This window comes from Protopterus annectens, chromosome 4.part0, assembly GCF_019279795.1.
Source record: "Protopterus annectens isolate FY-2018-M chromosome 4.part0, PAN1.0, whole genome shotgun sequence".
NCBI lineage: Eukaryota > Metazoa > Chordata > Ceratodontiformes > Protopteridae > Protopterus > Protopterus annectens.
Window position 1 is genome coordinate 1,952,482,475 of NC_056733.1, and position 25,268 is coordinate 1,952,507,742.

Below are 25,268 nucleotides of genomic sequence, written 5' to 3' on the forward strand. Positions count from 1 at the left end.
TTAGAACTTAGCCCATTTTTTAAAAGGGAGGGGTGAGAAGTTTCTCTCTTATTTTTACAAATGTACTCTTAGGAAGAAGACCTTTATTGACAGTATGTTGTCCTCTTCAGATGATGTTGTTACCACTAAGGAGGGTATTCTGCAAGAAGTTAATTCCTATTTGTCCACTTTGTATTGGGGTAAACCTTCATCTGTGGAATCTTGACCTATATCTGTGATGTCTACTGCTTTAAGTGTGACTCTTGAATCCCCTATTACTTTGTTTGAAGTTTGAAAGGCTATTGCTTCTTTCAAGGTTAATACTACCCCAGGGTTGGATGGTCTTTCTTACCATTATTACTGCTCTCTCTGATGCAAAGTTGTCTGTTAGTATTGTAATTGTTAAATGAGAGGTTTTGTCATGTTTTTCCCATCATGGTTTGTTATGGATAGCCCTTGGAAAAAGGGTGCCCACAGGGTCTTGTCTAACTGGTGACCAATTTCTCTTTTCAATACCGATTATAAGTTGCTTTGCAAGATCTTGCAATTATGCCTGCAGTCAAAAGTGCAATCTTTGTTCGATGCTGGGTTCTATGGTATTTCTGGTAGGCCTAAGCAAATTTGTTGCTTTTGTTGAAGTCTCTTGCCTCCTTGTTAGTACTTCTGATTCTGCTCTGCTGCTCTCTTGTGACCTGACCAAAGCATTTGACAATGTTAGTCATTCAGCATTGTTGTCCATCTTAAAGACTTATGGATTTGGTCTTCTTTTTCTTCAAAGTATTGCTTCTATTTATTCAGAGTCTGTTATTGTTCCTGTGGTTAATGGCTGGTTGGGAGTTGAAGTTGCCATAAAAAATGGTGTGCATCAAGGTTGACCCTTGAGCTGTTATCTTTTTACTCTGGTGTTGGGTGCCATGTTTTTAAGGTGAGGGTGCACTTTTCCTTGCATCCTTTTTCTTTTCTATGTTCAGGAGTTTTGGTGCCTTGTTTTCTGTCTTATGCAGATGATATTACTATTGTTGCAGAGTCTTCTCCTGTTCTTTTTCTTTACTTGCAGTATTTTTCTTTTGCTTTTTCAGTAGCAGGCCATTCTCTTAATTTTAGTATATCCTGTGGTTTTGATGCAGTTACCCATGTCGGGGACAATTCAGTTGTTAGCACTGGTATCTCTATTTTAGGTGTACCTTTTAATTCTTCTTCTTAGGTCTCTGAGTCTTGTGAAGCCCTTCTTGGTAAAGCTGTTCAGCACTTGGGTTTCTGGTGTTCTTTTCCTTTGTCTTTCCAAAAAAGGTCTGTTTGTTATATGACGCCTTTTCAGGCACTTTAGGGTATGTTTTTCTGTCTATTTATTTCCACATTCATGGTCCATCTGCCTTTTGTCTGAGGTCTTTCAATTTTTGGGCACTTCCTATACACCTGTTAGGAGGAGTATTTTGTATTCTATTCCTGCTTCTGCTGGTGTTAGTTTACTGCATTCTGTCCTTTTTTTGTACACTTTGTTTCTTTTTCCTGTATTACAGAATTTACAGGCTCAGATCTTTCTTTGCTTGGCCTTTTGCTCCAGGCATTGTCTGGTCAGTTTTGGCAGACTTGTTTTGCTGGGAAGCATGAATTGAAGGTCCCTTCAATGGAGCTGCAGGAAGTCCTGTCTTTGCTGCTTGCTTGAAATGTGTCTTTAGACTCCCTCCTTCCCTCTAGGAAAGAATGGTATTCTTCTCTTTTGGCCCATTCCCATGCCATTAATGCATATCAACATTATTTTCTTGGGAGACTGTTAGGTTTGAGTCAGTGTAGATAGCATTATGCTTTGTTTCCTGAATGGCACAACTTTTTTTTTTTTTGTGGCGTTGCTCTCTTGATAAGTTTCCTATTAGATCTTCCTATGTTTTTCACCCTGTGGGGTTGCAATTGTGTCCACATGATGGGTGCCAATTTGTAGGAACAGCACAGCATGTTTTCCTTCAGTGTCCCAGCATGGCTGGATTTTGAGAGGGTGTACAGTGTCATTATTCTGTGCCATAGGTATCTTCTCTCACTATTGAGAAATGTTTATATGGAGACTATGGTTATGCCTGGATGCCAGTTGCTGCCTATTAGATCTTCCTTATGTTTTTCACCCTGTGGGGTTGCAATTGTGTCCACATGATGGGTGCCAATTTGTAGGAACAGCACAGCATGTTTTCCTTCAGTGGCCCAGCGTGGCTGGATTTTGAGAGGGTGTACAGTGTCATTATTCTGTGCCATAGGTATGTTCTCTCACTATTGAGAAATATTTATATGGAGACTATGGTTATGCCTGGATACCAGCTGCTGCTAATTCAGATTTCCTTTTGCTGTCAGTTTTATATCTTCTTTGGGCTGCCTGTTGTAGTGAGGTACCTGCTATGAAAATTGTCTCAGTCCCTGATTTGTTGCAGCAGTTGTGAATGTGGTTATGATATAAAGTGTGGGGGTTGAGTATTTTGCCTACCCATGCTTGTTTCTCCTTTTTTGCACAAGAGATTTACCTTTTTGATGAGCGTGATGTACTGGTGTTTTCATCAGTGCTTTTTGTGTTTTAGGTGTATATCTCTCCTATTTTGCTTTAGGAGTGTATTCCACCAACTACTGCATTCCTATGTATTGTGGGCTTCCCCAGCATTATACCCTTCTTGCAGCCTTTTCTTTTTTTTTTTTTTTGTTCTCTTTTCCCACTATTGCAGGACTATTTGTATTTGATTTAGTGTTCCTTTCTTACTTTTATCCATTTGGCTTCTTTGGGGTGTATGTTTGGATATTCACATCCTGCAGAATTGCTTAGTGTTTTGCTTCTTTTTTATTTCCTTCCTTTTGCAGACTTTTTTGGCAGGCCTTCTTTACTGTTTTCTTTCTCATTCTCAGCCTTGTAGGACTTGTTATGGTTGTTGTTAGTTTCTTTTTCCTTAGTCCTTCTTTCTGGCTAAGGATTATGTTTTTGTTAGTGTTTTCTGGTCCTACATAGCTGTTGTCTCTTTTTTGTCAATTTTGCAAAATCTTTTGCTAATTTTCTTTCTTTTCTTTTGCTGGTTGGTATGAGTTCAAGCCCTAGCTGAATCTCTTTTCACCAGACAAGTTCCAATCAGCACACTTCTCTCACAAGGGTGCAGGATGGTCCCTTTCAATCAAAGATGGCTTGTAAAATGTGCTCAGAATAAAGCAGCCACTACAAACAGACCCAGATGCAGAAAACCTGTATAGTGACTAAGCCACAGCTACTAGGTACACTCATATTGGTGGGAAGCACTCAAACATTGTTTTAAGCACCAGAAAAACAGCAGTGAGACACTAAAAATGTTTTAAACAGCAGAAAAAAACAGCAAAAGACACTAAAAATGTTTTAAACAGCAAAAAAATAAATTATTTAAAACACTGCTTGGCATGAAAATGGAACACATAGAATATGTGTTTTTTTAAAGAGTGAAAAGTAGTGACTATTAGTTTGCAAAGAGTGAAAATAGAAACAAAAAAGATTTGCAACAGTAAAAACAGCAACAGAATATGATTAAACAAGCACAGTAAGGCAGACAAATGCAGTACAAACAGTGCAGTTTAGTTTACAGTATTAAAATACAGTATTATATAAGCAGAACACAAAAAGTGCAATAAACAGTATAATCAATCAAATAAATAAAATAATAAAAAACAGGAAACTTATTGTTTTTGGGAAGATCTGAAGCCTCTAGTCATCTGTTATTTCAGCTCAGAATTGTGGCTGGTAGCCCGCCTCAATTCAGCTTGGTTCAAACAATGATGTGAGGCATGAGCAAGTATCAAGATACTGACAATCCATGTAATTGGAAAAGTAACTGTAGGACACACATGTCTGCTCTGCTGTGTAGGCACACACACACACACACACACACACACACACACACACACACACACACACACACACACACACACACTTAGTCGACTGCAATGAGAATAGAACCCATACCCATCGAAATACACAGACTACAGAACACAATACTTAATGTAAGTGCCATGCCACACATCTGATTTTTACAAGAGTGCAGATAAACTTATAGTAGATGACATCAGCATGCCGTATGGGAGACAAAAGGTTGGGAGGCCTGTATGAAATGGATGTGTCAGCATGAGCAAGTTTGAAAATATTGGCAGTCCATGTAATTGGAGAAGTAACTGTAGGATACACGTCTGCTTTGCTGTCTAGGCACACACACACACACACAAACACACACACACACACACACACACACACACACACACACACACACACACACACACACACACACACACACACACACACACAGTCAACTGCAGTGAGAATGGAACCCCTACCTATCTGAGTACACAGAATACAGAATATAGTATTTAACACAAGTGCCACAGCATTAGTCTGATTTATACAAGAGTGCAGTAAACATATAGTAGATGACATCAGCAGGCCATGTGGGAGACAAGAGGTCGGGAGGCCTATATGAAATGGACATGTTGGCATGAGCAAGTATCTAAATACTGGCAATCCATGTAATTGTAAAGTAACTGTAGGATACACACGTCTGCTCTGCTGTCTAGTCATACACACACACACACACACACACACACACACACACACACACACACACACACACACACACACACACACACACACACTCAACTGCAGTAAGAATGAAACCCCTAAGTACACAGACTACAGAACACAGTACTTGATACAAGGGCCATGGTACAAGTCTAATGTATGCAAGAGTGCAGGTAAACTTATAGTAGATGACATCAGCAGGCCATGTGAGGGACAGTCCTGCATAGGCACATAGCTTCATAGGTTCATATGAGTCTACTAGCCTAACTAGAGTGTTTAGAAGTGTAGCCATGTAAAAACACAAGTACCCTTATTGAGCATAGTTTGATAGTAATTTTTAGCAGAGTATGTTTTTGAGCACTACAAACTGTGCCTCTCCATGAGGGATGTACGTGCCAGCCCAGAGGTGAATTTACAATCACACAACCAGTAGTCAAGTTTGCATTTGAACAGAGTCAATGAGGAGCACTGCTTCACATGCAATGGGAGCCTATTATAGGAGAGTGTGAATCATTTTGGGATATATCTGTCTCCCCATCATCTTCTGTTTATGACACAGGCTGGGTTGAGAACCCAGGGGAAAATTATAGTTGTCCCATTTGATTTGCAGATGTCCATAATTTCCAGAAGAGCAGGGTCTGAGACTGCTCTGCAGGACAGCCATAGGTCACCTCTCAGCAGCCTGCATGATATCTAGTATAGTGATAGGTATGTCAACCTTTCCATGTATGCCATGCTTGTAGGCATGGGTGTCTCCCAGGCACAACCCTGTGTTCTTTCCAGTTGCTGCAGGTATCTGGTGAGCTTTTAGAGAGATGTGAGCATTGTAGTCCATTATTGATGTGATAAGGGTAGAGTACAGCAGAGGTATGACTACCCTGGTCTTGGATGTGATGTCCATATGTATAATGTGCGCAATGTAAATTGTGTGTGTGTCACCACTATGGACACAAAGTGATGAAAGTGTATTCCCAAGTCTCACAACACTGTGTTTAAGCTTGGGGGGGGTGCTATGTATATCATAATTTGCAGGGGTACTTCATTGTTAAAGGTGACAAAGAGTCATTGCATGCTTAAAGTTCAGTTTGTGAGTTTATCACCAATCATCAGTCTGTGTCAGCTCTTATTTTAATATGTTACCATCACTGGCGGGAGTGTATCCAGTTAACAGTCATCTACAGACTTGGTAAACCACATGGCATGTACTGCTGCCTGTACTTCAGGGAAGTATTTCCTAAACAGTTGAGGTCCCATCACAGATCCTTGTGGTATTCCACTGGTGAGTGTGCTAGTAGTGGAGGTGCAGTCTCCAATTCTGATAATGTACATTCTGTCATTGAACTAGTTTGCAATCCATTTAGTATTGTATGCTCTAATTCCCATTTGGGAGATCTTCAGTATGAGAGATGACCGGGGAATAGTGTCAAATGCCTTGGATAACTTAACATAGGTGGTATGTCCTCTTATTCCTCATCCAAGTCACTGGGGTCAGTATCCACATAGTCCACAAGATTCAATAAGCAAGATCTACCTTTGGCAAAACCCAGATGGGTAGGGTAAAGTGTGTTGAAGGTCACATTTGTCCCTGTGGATATGGTCCATGCTGATTCTTGCAGTAGCCTTGCAGATAAGGCTTTTCAGGTGTATGGGTCAGTAGTTGTAGTTCTGCATGTTACCATATTGATGAGCATTGCATAACATACAACATTTGATATTACATTTTGTAATGTGGTTGATATATGTGTGGAAAAAATACTGAGACCCAAGGGATGTAGTGCTTTGTGGGGTGCCACCACATGGATTTATTTTAAATATATTACATGCAGTTAGATAGAGCCCTCAGTTTGTAATGTTTCTACATATAATTTCATGTCATACAAAGGAAATGGACAGTAAACAACAGCAATACAACATAATATATACATTTCTATAGAGCAACAAGCAGCAGGTTTGCGTGATTGTTAGCAAAGTGCATATGCATGTGACATACACGTGCATAGCTAAGCACTGCACAAATGCGAGCCACACTGTTTAACAATTAGGACTGAGTCTAGGAAATGCACCTGCTGCTAAACTAGCAGGTGTTAATGCACTGATATATTCTTTTTTGGGGGCCAGATGATACTGGGTTTGAATACAGGTGTATCTAATACTAAATACTTTTTATTATAGGGTGATAATGCAATGACATTAATTGTTTATACGAGATATGTTGTTGTGTCTTTGTATAGCACAGCTAGATTAAGTGGCATTGCAGAGAGATAACTGCAACTTTTGCCACCTCTCTCACCTCCCTGCAAACATGGACTCCAAAACGTGGAGGAATCTATTGCTTCTCCAGCATTGCTAAAGTCTGATAGTTAGTATTCAGTCTGTAGAATACATCTGCTGCTTAACTGATTCTGTGGCAGCAGGTGGTAATGCACTGAATTCAATTATACATTCCTTTTTGGGGCTAGATGGTACTGGGTTTGAATACAACTGTATCTATTACTTTAAACTACTTATGCATTACTGTTGCTGCACATTGGTGCACTATGCACACCATCACCCAATAATCCACGTCAGAAAAGAAAATGGGGAAGATAGGACAGGAGTTAAGTGGGTAGCAATCAGAGGGAAGAACAAATGGAAAGGAGCTCAGGAATGTACAGGAGGGAAGTAGGAAAGAACCATAGCTATCCATTTCTTCAACAGTAAAATCTGATAATATATCCAGAATATTAGTTGAATTTGGATTGCCACCTCCAGAGAGAGGGCTGACCACACCACAAGCATGTTGTATACCCAATTGGACTGTATCAAGTGTGTCAAGAAGACATGTGTGCAAAATGGAGAGCTATGTATGAGACTTTTTTTTGGGGGGGGGCAGGTGCCCATAATTTTTTTTTTTTTTTTTGAGAAAGACAGGAATGTTGGGGAAGGAACATAAGTATGTCTGGGTCTGGTAAGTTGGGTAGGTCAGGAAGCAGTTGTAAACATACAAGACAAACAAGACAAGACACAGGGACTGTGATGGACACAAGAGGTCAGTGGATACCATGGGCTGGATGAGGGTGGGGACAGACAGGACCCATGGATGTCAAGCTGGTTGACAGTGAGAATCTTGTAATCACTGACAGGACTGTTATCATTGTCACCTTACTCCACCACTGGCTGGAGCACTCAATGTCTACTTCTCCTCCTCCTGTTCCTATGTAAAATGAGGGAGATTAGCCCCTCCATCTGGCTTAGGCGTGCACCAACAGTGCTGCACACAACCCTATGCACCATACCTGGCACTTCAGTCTAGGTAATAAACTCACCATCTCTGCCAGTGCTCTCAGTGATTCTCTCTGGGAGCAGTGGCAGAGACGGTGATAAACAACTCAACATCTCTGCCACTGTTCCCAGAGAGAATTACTGGCCTATCCTTTGGGGCAGAACTACCTGAGGGGGCAGGTAGTGCAGGAGAAGCAGATGGGGTGCTGTCAGTTGGGATCCCAGATGTGCTGGGCAATGGTGCCATGTCTGTTTGAGTGAGGGCAGGTGGATCCTGTGTGACAGGCCTACCTCGCTGTGCTGTTGAGCATTTTGTGATGTGGTACACATGGATGACATGGACACATTTTAACAACACATAATAAAGCAACAAGAAAAAAAAATTAAGAAAATAAAAACAGACAAGGGCTGGGGTGAGAAAAAAGATATGATTAATACTTTCATATGTACCATACAATGCATTAATACAATTATTTGACTCTATTGTCTTGACCTTTACTTTTAAGACTACCACCCCCTAATACATAACTTATTACTTGTAAGACTAGCAGCTCTTAACAGATGTGCATGATACTACAGATTGCAGCAAGTATGCCTTTACATCGGCATATATTGCTCGTATGCATGTTCCAGTTATCCAGATTACATTTTGCAGCAGGGCATGTGTGCCACTGTTCTAGAGATTTTACTTTAAACCTTTAAGTTACACATAATTGAAGAATTAACAGTTATTTTATAGTTTGAAATTGTGGTATTTGAACCCACTACCTCTGATTAAAGTCTAATATTGCAGTCTTGGTTTGTGCTACAGAGTAATGCATGCATAATTGCTTTTATAGTTGGAATACACATGTTCAGTTTGATACAACAGTATAAAATATCAGACAATATATCTTTGTACTACAGACTAATTCATGCACACTTGCTTATACAGTTGAGATATGCATGCTCAATTTGATACAACCGCATAAAATACCAAGCAAGCCATCTTTAACTTAATGGTTCAATAACAGTACTCTTCTTCTGCATACATAACATGTGCCTCCCTCATCTTCACCAATCTAGCAGGATGGGTCCTAATATTGAACTTCTTCTCAGTCGCAGCTGTGGAAAATTGGAACAGAACAGAATAGCATTATGAATACTAATTTTGCCTATATTTAGATTTTAAGACAAGTACTCTATGTAATTGATACTTACACATCTGCGGGATGTCATCCATTCTAAATTTCTTGATTCAAGCATCGAGGGTACCCCTCTTCCTCCTCTGGAGGTAACTGTAGTGGTGTCTACACTGTTCACCAGTGCAGGGGACGCCAATGGCATTGGTCACAGCCCAGGCCAAATTATTTCAAGCCAATGTCTTAAACTGGTTCACAGAATAGCCCTTCTGCACCAGGCTGGCACTGTGTTCTTTCACTAGGAGTCCAACAAAAATCATGGACTCCTGGGCACCCCATCTCTGAGACTAAAATCTCAGACCCTCTCCATGAAGACTGCCATGTCTACTACAGATAAAGAGCAATGGAGACTGATGGTTTCCTGCCAATTTCCAGTCATCACATTTACTGGAAGTAAGTACACTGAAAATGTTGCACACCACTCACCATCATGCAAAGAAGCTGCACAGGAGTGCATGATTGTAAGTGGTGTGCAACAGTGGCAAGAAATGGAATTTCAAGGTTATTTGATGTACAGGCAGTTGTATAATTGCTCAAATTTGAAGGCCATGGCACTCCAGATAGAAGAAATATGTTTACCAAAACATAGTACACAGTATACACACAGTCATACATTTGATAATAAATGGGCAATACATAGATGAGTAAATAAGTAGATAACTGACACAATGTTAGTGTCCCCTCATACATATAAAGTTAGAATCACCTACACTATATGTCAGGTGTTATAAGTCAGACTGACTATAACTGGAAGTGGAACAACATTAAAATTGCATGGAATATGCTATATTCTAACCAGGGACAAGGTGAAAGGTAGACCTACGCATACACCTGCTGCCACAAGAAAGTTGAAAAAACACTTGTCTGTGTTGCAGTTCATTGCTATAAACTGCAATGTCACAATAATAAAACAAAGTTTGCACATCCTGTACTAGAAATCCTGACCATCTTGACTCCAGTCTTGCACTTAACACCTGCTGCCTCAGGATTATTTACATGACATTCATATTATTAATATTACTTCCCATTTCTTGTGTTTAATTTGACATTACATGTGGAAACATTAAACAATGAAGCCCCTGTCTCAGACTATGTCACATATTTACAATACAAAACACAAAAGGCGGTCAGCACTGCTAAGAATAAAAACTTTTAATTTCCAAGGACACTCAAAAAATGAGTGCTTTTGTGTATCAAATGCTTCATCAGAAATCTGATGAAGTGTTTGATACGCAAAAGTGCTCATTTGTTTGTGTGTCCTTTGAAATTAAACGTTTTATTCTTAGCCATGGTGACCGCCTTTTGTGTTTTGTACTGCTTTCAGCATTTTCTATATGGTCTTTATTTGTCCCTTTTTCATTTTACTTGTTGTGGATATATACAATACAGCCATGTGTTGCCCACGTCACCCAGGCACTGCAGCCCTGGTGTCTCAGTACTTTTTCCACACATATATCAGCTACACTACAGAAAGTAATATCAAACTTTGTGTCATATGCAATGCACATCAATCTGGTAACATGCACACAACTATTGACCCATAAGCCTAACAAGCCTTATCGGCAAGGATAGGGAAGGGATCAGCATGGACCTTGTCCACAGGGATATAGGTGACCTTCAGCACACTTAAGTTGACCCATGTTGTATTTATCAAAGATAGATTTGCCTATTGAACAGTGTGGACTTTTTTGATATTGACCCCAAAGATGCTGATGACAGGTAACAGGACATACCACCTATGTTCAGTTATCCAAGGCCTTTGACAATATCCCCCATTCAAGTCTCATTGCGAAAATTTCCCATCTGGGAATTAAACCATACAGTACTACCTGGATAGCCAACTGGCTGACCATCAGAACACACACTCTCAAAGTTGGGGACTGCACCCCCCCCCCACTAGCCACTATCAAATGTTGTGTGTTATGCACTGCACATCAATTTGGTAACATGCAGAACTACAAAAACAGAATAGGACAGTCATTAAAAAATAAGGTTGCAAAGGCTGAAAAAATAAGCACTAGCCACTTCCCAATGGAATACATGAAAGATCTGTGCTTGGCCTTCAGCTGTGTGTTAACTTTCCTGAAGTGCAGGCAGTGGTAGGTGACCTGTGGTTTACCATGTTTGCAGATGACTGTTAATTGTATACAGTCATATAGAGTGCCCCAGTGATGGTAACGTATTACATAAGGAGCTGACAGAGACAAACGATTGGTGCCAAACTCACAGACTGAACAGTAAAGCAAACAATGCCTCATTGTCCCCTTTGTGAATGAACTACCCCTGCTAATTATGATATACATAGCACCCTCTAAGCATAAACACAGTGTTGTTAGACTTGTGAACACATGTTCAAAGCAATTTACTCCTTCATTGCTATGTGTCCATAGTGGTGAGAAACACATTCTGCATTGCGCACCTCATGCATATGGACATCACATCCAAGACCAGGATAGTCATACATTTGCTGTACTCTACCCTTATCACACTAATAATGGAACATAATGCTCATATTTTTCTGTAGCTCACCAGATACCTCCAGTAATTGTAGTGAACACAGGGTTGTGCCTGGGGGCCTCCCAGGCCTACAAACATGACATACATGGAAATAATGACATACCTGTCACTGTACTTGGCATCATGCAGGCTGCTGACATGTAACCTATGGCTGCCCTAGAGAGCAATTTCAGACCCTGCCCCTCTGGAAATGCTAAATATCTGCAATTCAAAAGGACAGCCTATAATTTGTTCCAGGGTTCTCAACCTAGTCTGTGACATAAACAGAACATACTGGGGAGAAAGATATATCCCACAATGATTAACATTCCTCTGTAATAGGCTCTCTTTGTGTGCAAAGCAGCCCTCTTCAATGACCCTGTTCAAGTGCAACCTTCACTACTGGTTGGATGATTGTAAAGTTACCTCTGGTGTGGCACTTATGTCTCTCATAGATGGGCCCAGTTGTTGCTGCTCACAGACATCACTCTGCTAACAATAACCATCTAAATATGCTTAATAAGGTTACTTGTGTTTTTACACACCTAGGATTTGATTGGCTCATGTATACTGAAACACCTGAAAGTATGCTACAATGGACCTCCATATCTCTCTCACAAGAAACTATTGTAATGTTTGACTTTAATATTGATTGATTCATTTGTTCCTCTCCAAACCCTACATCCCATATAAACCTTTACAGCTTCACCCAGCTCATCACATCTCCTACTAGGATAAAACAAGAATGACAGGACCATCACAGCTCACAAGTACAAACACTTTTATTAAAATAATAAAACAGATGAGTGCTTTCACATTGTGCAACCAACAATTACATCATTACATGAATTTCCTTCCCCGTTGTTCCTGTGGGTGCTAAGGGGGTGATTTGACAAACTACACTGAATCTATGGAACTTAAATGGACTTTAAGGCTTCAAGCTGACAAGCATCCTGGCTTGAATGCATGTGTCCCTTTAAGACCTGTACTAAAGGGAAGGAAATTGATGTAATGATGTAATTGATCAGAAAGGTCTATGTAATTACAATTCAAGTATTTTTAAATGGTGTAGTGATGTTATTTTTTTAGATATGAAGGAGTGTTGTTTGCACAAAGTGAAAGTGTTTATCTGTTTTATTATTTTAACAAAAGTTTGTACTTGCGAGCTATGGTGGTCCTGCCATTCTTGTTTTATGCTTTGGAAACTTGTTGTTGTTTTGGCAGCAACCTTTCCAGCAGTTGGAACGTTTTGTGTGCCTTTGTCTCCCACTAGGACTGATAAAACTTCTAAGCGTCAATCCATCCTCGATTAGATTTTGCTTAGCAAAAACAGTCTCTCATCCCACTCAGGCTATTTCCCTGACTGCCTTAGTGACCACAACCCAACCTTTCTCCTAAGAAACTGCATTCATCAAAACTGCTAGCTCTCCATCTGTCTAATCAGAAACAAACAAAAAAAACTTTGATCCAAACAGGTTTATCTCTGCCCTAGAAAGCTGCAATTGGGAACCTCTTAAGCACCTACCTCTAGAAAAAGCCATTCTCTCCTTTAACTCCACCTTCCTAAATACACTCAGCTATCATGCCCTTCTAGAAACATTAGAGTGAAATCAAAATACATACCCTGGCAAAGTAAAAAATCCAGATTCCTACTCAGAACCAGAGATAAAGTCTGGGAACAATATCGTAAAACCAAATCCTGTATAACATATCGCACCTTCCTAGAACTCTGAAATAAAGCAAAAAAAAAAACTAGTAAAATTAGACAAAAGCAATTACTATTACAACATACAGAATAAACATCAAAATAATCCTCATAAATTCTGGGTAACAGTTAGTAATATATTGCATCCTGGAAAAACAACCACTCCCACTCAAACAGCCAACTACTCCATGAACTTAGCCACTCAATACTTACTTCACAGAATCAATTCAAAAACTTGCAATGACCCAGACCAGCCCCAACCACACCCCTCTTACCCCAAACCATAACAGTTTGCAATCTTCCAAAAGCAATAACCAGTTTAAACTAAACCCAGTCTCCACTAACACCATCAAAACACTACTAAATAAATGTAAGCCCACTACCTTAGCTGCTGACAATCTCCCTGCTGACTTCCTCCACATTGCAGCAGTAGCAATCACATACCCTGTATCCATACTTATAAACAGATCATTACCTGAAGCTTACATCTCCATCATCTGGAAAATCTCCCACATATTACCCTTATGCAAAGGAGATAACCCCACCAAACTAACAAACTATCACCCAATTGCAATTCTATCTCCTCTCTCAAAAATTTTGGAAAGGGTCATACACACCCAACTTAGGGACTATCTCTTTACACACAAGCTCCTATCTAATATCTAACATGGTTTTCACCCCTCTCACAGCACCACCGCATCCATACTGTCCTTTAATAACACAGTTAACCATCATAGAAACAATGGCCAGTTTGTATCAGCCATATTCCTGGACCTGTCCAAGGCCTTTGACATGGTCAACCACTCCAAACTCATTTATGTTCTCTCCTCCATTAGCCTGTATCACCCCAATATCACCTGGTTCTAAAGTAACCCTAGCAGAACGTCAACAGGTTGTCCACTGGCAACAAGATCTTTCACCCCTTCTCCCCATCACCTTTGGGGTTTCCCAAGGCTCCATTCTTGGTCTTCTTCTTTTTTCTCTTTTTACCAACCAGCTCCCCTTGGCTATAGCCCATGCCTCAGTGGTTCAGTATGCTGATGACACTACGCTGATTTGCTCAGCTTCCTCCCTCAAAGACCTCTATACCATTATGCAGGATTCCTTCTTATCTGCTGAATCCTGGTTCACTAGCTCCCAACTTAAACTAAATCCCAGCAAACAAAACTTCTCTTCAACCCAGCCAGATACACCTCCCCATCCACAACCTTCAGTATCCTCTATAAAAATAAATCTATTGTCACCCCAACAAACCATAACAAATTACTAGTAGTAGAAATTGACAATAACCTGAAATTTGATATTCACGTTGCCCAATCCATTAAAGAAGTTCACAAAAAAACTAGGTCTCTTGTATAGAAACAACAGATTTCTGACAAATAACACAAAAGCCACCATTGCTAGAATCCACCTCCTCTCAACTCTCCTGTACACTTGCCCAATCTTAACCATCCTCCGCAAGACAGATCAAGCCAAACTTGAAGCCTGTTAAAATAAAATCTCCAAGTTTGCCACTAATGCCATATAAAAGTCACATCACTGTTCGTCACTTAAGCAGCTCAGGTGGCTTGAACTCCAACAACTTCTTCTCTTTAATTAACTTTCCTTCACCCACAAAATACTCTTATCAATCAGAAAAAAAAAAATCTGCGGTCAAAGATATCATTCAGCCATATTCCTCCTCAAGCCCCCTTCTCTCCAGCAACAAACTACTTCTACACACCACCCAAGCTAACAATTCAGCAGGTGAATCACTTTTTTCCAACTACATCTACAAACAATGGAATAATCTACCTAACTCACTAGCAACTAACTCCTCTACACTTCAATTTAAAATACTTCTAAAAATGCACCTTACTAACACCTGGCTCTGCACTTGCAGCTCTCCTGGATAACCTATTCCTCCTTTTCACTCTATTATCATTACTCTTACACTACTAGCATGATCTACCACTAATGGGAGTTTCACTTTAACCTGTACATAATCATTTGGATATAGCCACTAAATGTAAACAACTATTTATTTATGTAAATAAATGTTGTTATACTTATTGAGTTTGAAATCACTATCTTGGATGTATTTGCTTCTCAGTTGGCTGCATCTGTAACTCTATTGTATGTATTTGTTACTCTTGGGGCTTTTCTCCTCAGGCCTCTACTGAAAAAGGACCTGTGCCCAGTTGGACATTCCTGGTAAACAAATGTAAAAAAACATGTATTCCTAAAACTTACAAATACAATATGTGTCAGATGCAACTATACAATGAATCTGGAATAAATGCTCTCTCTCTTAGGTAACAACAAACCAGATATCAAACAGGTTGTCAGCATACACACTTCACCTTCTCAACAAACCAAATACACAACACATAACCCCATGTATGCAGAGGTAGTCATTAGAAGCTTGCCAAAAGATTATAGACCTCACAAATGCAAACCTTCTGCACACATTACAGTCCCAATGGAACCCGCATCACATAAAAACAAATGTATCATTGTGTTACCCATTAAGTCCTTCTGGCAAAACACCTGAAAATCAATGTCTTGGTCATAGGACAAGCCATAGTGAGACACACAAAAGTCCCCCTCAAGAGGTTGTACAAGGACAAAGTCATGGGTTAGCTGCCTGTCAGGTGCCAACATCTGCAAAGTCATACATGCACTCAAGTGTCTCAACAACAAGCATAGTTACACCTCTGTTGTGCTCCATGTTGGCATAAATTAATTCAGACATACCTCAATGGACTATATGAATAAAGATATGGCAGCACTCTCAGATTATGTGTCCCAGACATGTACGTCCATAGCCCTAAGCAGCATTCTACCTTAACCCAGGATGATGCCTCAATACAAACAAAAGAATTATTGACTTCAACAATTGGCATAGCTACTGGTGTCAATCCAGGGGATACAGTATTGGTCATCCTGGGATGATACGGTCGACAGTTTGCTTCAGGAAAAATTCACCTGACACAGCCAGAGCCAATGATGAGTTTTAGAATTGCTGTTTCCTATACCAGCTCATCCAACCTATTAGAAGTGAGATTTCTATAGCCATAGAATGTTAGAAGGGGATGTGCCAAGGAGTAATCGCCTTTATTAATTTGAGGATGTCTAAGCTGAAATGCTTTGCTGTTTAAAAAAAAATAGACTAGCCAACTTTTTTCAAGGAGCTGGGAACTACATAAATATAAAACAGAGAAACTAGTGACCTTAAAACTTCATTGATGAGATCAGTCACAATAATTTCCAAAAATCATGAATTCCAGGTAGTGTTCCAAAAGCAACAAGTGTTTATTCATCACAGACAAGCGATCCTCAATAACAAAAAATCTGAAAATATTTTCACAATTTTAAACATATCAACTTTTATATACTTAGAAGTAGATGTGGAAAATATACATATTGCTTAGTTTTAAACCAGCCTATTCATGGTAAACAATACCAACAGGGTCGTAAAAATGCATTTTAGAACAGCAAGTACCCACCCGCTCACACTACTACTGATTAGATCAAACTAAAGTCTAGTTAAGGAAAACACTACCTATTTGTAACCCACATTCCAAGATCAAGTATTAAGAAAAGCATAACTTATACATAAAAAGATATACATCAAATGACCTTTAACTAAAATCACTTTCAGCTAATGCAATGAATCCTTTATCAGGTCTGTGACAAGAACTAAAATCAGGAAAAAACACATAGCTATCTAACCATAAACATAAACTAGTATGCTATAAATAGAAAAATACTTCTGTCTAATAATATCTAGTAAATATCCATACGTGTATTAGTGTGCATAAAAAAACTGTCATTAATAGCTCAGAACAAAGGTCAGTGCTTTGCAAAAAAAAAAAAAAAAAAAAAAAAAAAAAAAAAACTGCCATGACAGTTTTCATGTTTACAGCCCCATAAACATGTTTATACAATGAAAACTAGTAGCAGAACCACACAAAAATGCAGAAAACAGTGGATGAGGTAAACTACTAATATATAAAAGTGTGCAGGTGTGTGCATGAGTGTGCATGAGCCTCCACCAGGATGGTAAACGGGGGAATTATACCAATACTACATGATAATAGCGGCATGAAAACGCATGTTTTGAATTTGCCATTTAAATCTCTGGTGTGATGCATTAAATCTAATCAAAGCAGAATTGAGGTTAAAGTAGCTATACATATATATCTATGTCTGGGTCTACTTCATAACATTGAAATTTCATAATGTTGAATTTCATAACATTGAGACCATAACATCTAAATCCCAAAACACTGAAAACCCAAAATATTGAAAACTCAGAACACTGAAAGTGTGCTTCATAACATTGAAAACTACATTGCACAAGTAAATAAGATCCCCTCCACCTACAACAATGCCTAACTAACAAACACATGTTCTACCATGTTTCTGCAGTGGGGCAAGCCCCCACACCCCCTGTGAATTAAATATACCAACTCCAAGTTCGCACTACAATGGAAAAATATTTAACTTTAATGAACAGGCAAGTTAAATTTTAAACTTTTTTCCATTGTAGTGCAATCTTGGAGTTCATATATTTAATTTATGGGGGTAGATGGGGGTACCCCCCTGCAGAAACGTATTAGAAAGTGTGTTTGTTAGGTATTGTTATAGGTGGAGAGGATGTTATTTACATATGTATTGTAGTTTTCAATGTTATGAAGCACACTTTCAGTGTTCTGAATTTTCAATGTTTTGGGTTTTCAGTGTTTTGGGATTTAGATGTTATGGTTTCAATGTCATGAAATTCAACATTATGAAATTTCAATGTTATGAAGTAGACCCCTATGTCTATATATATATATATATGTGTGTGTGTGTATACATATATATATATATATATATATATATATATATATATATATATATATATATATTTAGACACACATATTCTATACATCATTTTTTATTATTATTTAGTATAGATATACTACATAAAAATATTCCTCAAAAATTCCATAAAAAAGAACTTTGCAGATTGTGTGGCAGCTTACTTAAATTTAACACATTCTTAATAGGGCAAAAGTAATTAAGTCCTGCTTTTCTGATGGCATTTCATTTCAACTGCCAGCATAATTCTTTTTTCTCCAACACACCATTGACATCCCCTTCAAGCTCATCCATCTCCATATGGTCCAGAATGATACATTTGAAAACAGGATGTCTGAGGTGTTTTAATTAGTGTTTGGATAAGGTGTTCCTCTGGCATTTACGTCTGATATCAGAAAAATGATGGGAAATCCACCTTTTCAACTTTTTCATAGTCTTACTCACATAAAATGCAAGGCAATCATTACACATGGCCCTATATACAACTTTTTCAGTATTTCAGTTACCAACTGCTGAAGATTTTACCATGTTTTCAAGATGGGGCAATCAAATGAGTCACACTCCATCAAGTATTCACAAAAAGTGTAGTTATGTGGCCCACAGGTTGTAGTGCTCATGTGGTCCTGCTGTTCCTTAATTTTCTTTTCCACATAGCTACGTATGGTTTTGCTCTTTTTATATACAAAATTAGGGTGATCTCCTAAAACCCTTAAAAGCTGCTGATTGTCAGTGAGGATGGCCCAGTTCTCCTTAATAATGGCTTTAATTGTTTTGAAATCCAGGTGTTAGTTAAATTTTAACTGTCCTTACTTTTCTCTTCTTTTGGGCTAGGGTATCCTTATTGTATTATTCTACCAACAGGCCTATTCCACATAGGGCCATTATTAGTTTTAGAATCTCTAATGGGATTCAGGATCATATGTAGCATGTTTGATTCATATCCTCTGGTTAAGAAATCATTTTCAAGATAATTTACATTTTTGATAAAAGAGGCCAAATCTGAAGTAATCCTGTATAAGTTACTAATTAATTTTCCTCTGTCTTTATCAGTATTGACAGCCATATCAAGGAACTGCACTGACTCTGATCTGATGGGATTATTACATTTCAGGAAGGAGGTGGAGTTATTGATGTAATAGATAAACTCAGTGAGTTTAGATTTCTTACCTTGCCAGACTATGAATACATCATCAATAAAGTGAAGGTAGCTGGTTATAAAACTCTGGTATTCCCTTTGCAGTACAAATTCCTCCTACGTAAATGCAACATATGAGCTTTGACCTGTATACATTTTGCAGATGAAAATGATTCTATTATTTTTAATTAATATAAAAATACATTTAAAATATTTTGGAAAAATAGAAAGAATTATCAAGAAAATGATCCATAACAACATGGGACATTTCCAGACGTTGGACACAACTCAATTTGGTTTTATCAAAGGCAAGCTATGCCTACGCAAGCTGCTGGAAGTCTTTGCAAACATTACCAAATCAGTGGATGAAGAAAAATGGTTCACACTGCCTACCTTGACATGGCCAAAGCATTTGATACAATACCCCACTTGGGCATTGTTGGCAAACTCAGGAGGTTAGGCACAAACCCATATGTCACCCAGTGGATAGCCAGCTGATTCACAGACAAGACATACAAAGTTAGAAATGGGGAGTCCACCTCTAAAAAGATGGCATTCATAAGTTGAGTCCCTCAGGGATCAGTCCTGGGGCCATGCCCTTTTTTGAATTTACTTCTTTGATGTCAAGAATAATGTCAGTGGCCTCTGACTGACTAAATTTGCAGATAGTTGCAAATTAGGTGCTGCCATTGAATCCCTTACTGGCACAAATGTTCTCCTGGAAGGGCTAACACAAATAAACAACTGGTGTCAGAACCAAGGACTAAAGTTAAATGCCAAAAGCTGTGTAACAGTATCCTTTGGGAAGTCATCCACTCCTGGTAACTATCATTTAAGAGCTGACCCAGTAGTCAGGGACGTAGGGACACATATACAACACTAGCTTTTGCCAATCATGTCTACAGTAGTGAGGAAATCATTCTCTGTTGTGCAACTTAAAAACAAAGGTATGGCATCTAAGTCCAAAGAAGTCATTACTCCACTGTATTTGGTATTCATCAGACCTATCAATGAGTACAATGACCCCCTTTTTATGTAAATAACAAGGCAGTTACAACAACTGGAATGTCCACAGAGATTCCTCAATAAAAGAATACAGGCCATAATTAACAGGTCCTATGCAGACTGCCTCAGGGTCCTATCCTTGTATTCTGTCTCCTACAGGCTGTTGAGGGGAAATTTATAGGTTCATAGATAAGTACTAGGCTAACTGCCCTTGTGGGCATTTTAAGCCTAGTCAGTTACCCCATGTGAGAATCAAACCCTGCCCCTTGTGTTTCTAAAGCAAACACCTTACCCATTATGCCAACCTCCCTCCCCCTTCTCTGTGATTAAACAGGACATGCTGGAGAGACAGGAATGCATCCCAGAGACTATGCCTTCTCTGGAAAAGGCTCCCCATCTATGTGAAGCAGAGCTCCTGATAAACCCAATGCAGGTGTAACTTGGACAATTGGATGGGAACAGGAAATTCATCCCCGGCTTGGCACCTATGTCTCTAATGGACACAGGCAGCCTGTAAACGGTTCATCTCCCAGGACCCTTCTTATAAGTGTTTAATCTCCCAAGCCCCTGCTTACAGTTACTAAGGGTTTCAGAACTTGTTAGAGGTTTGGGATGCATGGCTAGGCTTAAAAAGGCCCTTGTGGCCATTAGCCTAGTAAACACCTATAAACCTATGAACCTATAAGGAGGCCATGTTGTTATGTACATTAAAAATTCCATCCAGTTTATATCAAATAATTTCATGCAAATTCTTCAGAAGCAAGTGTGGCATGTAAACCTGATATTCTCAATTTATCTATGAGGCACTAGTGAGGTATTCCCCTTCCCTGGCTGAAAAGTCATTGCTGTCAGTTTTTTGTAACTTTGACATTTAACATGCTTATTTGTCTTTTTATCCATACCTTCTTTTTTAACATTTTTGAAAGGGCACATTATAGCCATCGTGTTCTGTCTGTTGTCAAATTCTTTTCAATTATTCATTTGTTACCACAATTTCAGAAGATGTGGTGAACTAAGACATTTCCTGATTATTTAAATATTTATTTGATTTAAGAAGGATAAGAGCTCATTAAGAGCTAATAATAACCTGAACTCTTTATAGAGGTTCTGTTATTGTGTTGCTACTCCTGAAAAGTGTAACTGCCGTATTCTCTTTTGTGGCTTGGAACAGATTGTCATGATATGAGCTGGTGGTTAATCCAACTGACTAAAGCTAAATACAGTAGTACAAGTTTTACTAGTTATTGAACTGCCAAGATGCTATTGTTTATACATGATATAAATAAGTTGTATCCTTTTTTCCATTCTCAAACAAATGAACCATTCAAACTACTAGTAGGTCATTCACACCATGTACTTTAAGGTTTGCAGGAAAGTGCAATGACTGGAGAGATCAAAAGTAAGCAAGTCAAATGTTGCACTGGGCTTGATTAACTCCATTGGTAAGGCATTTGTCATTGACACTTGGCTACAAATTTTCTTTGAGCACTGTAAAGAGTCATGTTCTATTTTTTTTTTAATTTCACTACAAAATGAAAGAACATGATATAGCTGTGACATTACAAAGTACACAAAAAAAACTTTATTTCATCTGTCTTGTTTGTACAGCTAGCAAATTGTATCTGTCCCTCCTGTATCCTCATCTTAACAACCAAAAATCCCAGATCTTGTTGAATAACTATTCATAACAATGTCAGCAAGAGTTTTTGCATTTGTCTAATTCCACACTTCTAATTCATGGTATTAAAAGTGGTGAAACCACATTCAAAGAAAACATAGAAAATACTACAGGAAGGGTACACATGTATCATTAGATTCAGGCAATGGAGAGAAGTAAGGGGGATTTTCACCAACAATTCATGAGAATGTCTATAGAGATTCCTTGCCAACATGCAGTGAATGGCTGGATAAAATTAACCAAGTTAAATGCATTTTTAAATTCTCCATATCATTCTAGATTATGCAGGATGCCCATGTAAGTTTCTAAGTGAACATAACAAGAAATACATATGATTTGTATTTTTCTTATATAGGATTCAATATTCTACCTTCTTCCATTGCTATCAAACACATGCATTCATAAATACCCCAGTGAACTCCTCAGCGCCACACATTGCAGTGACCCATTCCATCCTCATTCTTTTCTACAAAGAAATATTTCCACAGATCAAAAGAATAGGTCCAGCTAAATTTCTTTCTTTTATCACCTTCTTCTCTCGCTGTCATTCATATTCAGCACAACATCTTAAGATCTCCCAGATAAGATTCTAGACCCCGTATCATGTTCCTCCTGCCTTCTCTGGTATTTAGTGATAACAGAGCTAAACTCTGAAGTATCTCATCATATTCTTCCCTGTGCCATCTATTGTCTCCTTCTGGTATGTTCTTCTGAATTCTTTCAAGTAGCCTGATGATTTTTGCCTCATATGGCCTCTATAATATCTGAAAGTATTTTTGATATACTCATACCAGAGTCTGAACATGAATTTTATCACAGTAAGTAAAGTAGAATTAAACTATCCAGCAATAGTGCTAGTATCATATTTTTAAGAAAATGTAGCTCTAAATGATGAAATTGAGAAATTGTTTGGTCTCATACCAACACACTTTCCACTTTACATTCACACACGTATTTGAAGTTTCAACTTCTTCTTTCATTGCCATATCCGTTAGGCTTGGATTTGGCGTAATGATTAATGTCTTCATCTCATAAACACAAAGTAGAGTGTTTGATTCTAACCTCAGGTTACTGTCTCGACTTAAAATGGCCCTTCAATTTAGTTATCCTAGCATTCACCTATTAATTGTGCAACTGTGTTCCCTTTCACAGGTTTTTATCAGTGAGTATTCAGATTCTAACAAAAGTTTGCTTTCCACTTCATTATTTTTAATTACACTCTGATTTCTATCCCCCAGTGCTGAATCACGTAGCCCACCAAATTCACTTGGTCTTCATGCCTTGGTTAATTCCAACAAAAATCAACAGATTACTGTCAGACTGCTTCTAGTGCTATATTATACTACACTTACATTATTACAACATTGCTAACATGTTTGTAATTACAATCAAATCAGATAGCTGTTCTTCAGTATGATTAAACATTGAACACCTTAACTGTATTATCTCCAGCTAGATAAAGAAAAGGTTGTAACTTATATTTCTTTATTCTTTTCCATTAATGCTGAATTAATGCTGTAAATGTTAAATGCCTGCATGCACTGCTGTGAATTTTCTAGTAAGTTAACTTGAAGAATCAATTACAGCATGTAGAATTCCCTGACATTACTCTCTGCATCTGGTGATAATGTTGGTTGATTTTTTTAAACTTCATTAGAACAAGATGATGTTTACATTTATCTTCAACTCAGCATACATTACCACAGTGTCATACACAGGAGAGCATGAGTACACAGCTGTGTGTATCCTTTATATAAGTAACAGTCCCGTATCTGTACTGAGATAGTATTTGCTAGAACTATTGCTATCAACTTTTATCTTGGGATACTCTCTCTTCAGTCAGGTACCATTTCTTTATTTTATATTGAATGTCTTTGTTGTCCTTTTGTACAGTAGTTAAACTACATATAAGTTAATGTTCCAATGCACTGCACAAGCGTTCTCTCTTTAGTAATTTATGTGGCCAATATCTGAGGTGGACGAACTTGTAACTAATAATGGACATTTCATTACAACAGTTTCTAGGAATATATGTTGCATTGACTTATTATATACTTATTGTGTCAAGACAATCATGAAAGTTTTCATGTTATTGCAGAAGATTAAATTGAAGTTTATGAGTTTGGGGAGTAGTGATAATTCAATAAAGGTGTTTAAAAAATGGATGGGAAAGAAAGCAATGGAAACCTGATGTGATGGGCAGTGAAGGTGGAGTATAGCCATAAAAGAATGTTGTTGAAAATTTGTGTAGGAACAAGAAGAATACCACCCCCCCCCCCTCTGCTGACCGAATTCTCCTGGAATGTACAATCATAGGCCAATGGTGTTGAATACTTCACAACTGAGGAAAGGCTTCTGGCACTGACAGGTCAGATGGGATTGAAGATAAGTAATGTCCTTAGAGCATGCCTTGATTCAAATAGTTTGTGTGATGTACAGCACACCCAAAAATACAGAGGCAGATGCTGGACTTAGAGTGAGTCAGTTTGAAGAATGAGTAGCAGACTCATCATGTGATTTGTTTCTCAGTTGTTTACTAAATGCTGTGTCACTAGGGAGATAAGTAATGTTTCTCTGTGATTCTATGATTTCTATTAACTGTGTGATTGTCTAGAGGTAATTTCTCAGCCTTGTGGAGGTTCCTCTCACTTCACTGAATGATTATTCTGGTAAAGCCAATTTTCCTACCTCTTTTTAAGAATATTTGCAAAATTTGAAAACTATGATTCTCTGCTATACTTTATTCCAAATTGATAAGATTATCAAGGCCTGTGTCAGGGTTAAGGTGGGTAGTTAGTTACATAGCTACACTAGTCCTTAGGAGACAAGAAAAAAGCTCTACTGGAGCACATGGCAAATTGCTAGTGCACTGGTTAAAATTTTACTAAAGTCTTCATGACAGTAACTTGCCTAAATTGTGGCAATGAGATATATCATAGTGGTTCTTCTCCTATTACCACTTTCAGTTTGATCCTATTCTACACAGGTAGTAGAGTTTTCTTTTTTTTTATACAACAGAAGGATCATCTTCATTTCTTTGTATCTTTGATATTCAGTGAAATCAGACAGCATGCCCATCAAGTTTTATGAAATTTTCCTGCCATCTTACTCCTTCATCTTCACTGTCTGGTTCTATGAACAGTACAGTGCTGACCTTTCTAACGTTGTTCATATTAGTTCCACCTCTAATATTTTGGCCCATTTCAAATGACAAAGCTTGAGAAGGTATTAGTAACTCTAATCTCTGTTCTAAAGTCACATTCATGAAGGGTTGATTTTCTTCCTATCACTGGTGGTCTTAGCTGGGCTCTATCACTGCTCTGAAAATATTAGCTCACTCTGTTGAGGTCCTGTTAGATGACATTCATAATACTTATGAATGTCTGCACAGGGCTTTCATATTGTCCATGCTGGAAACT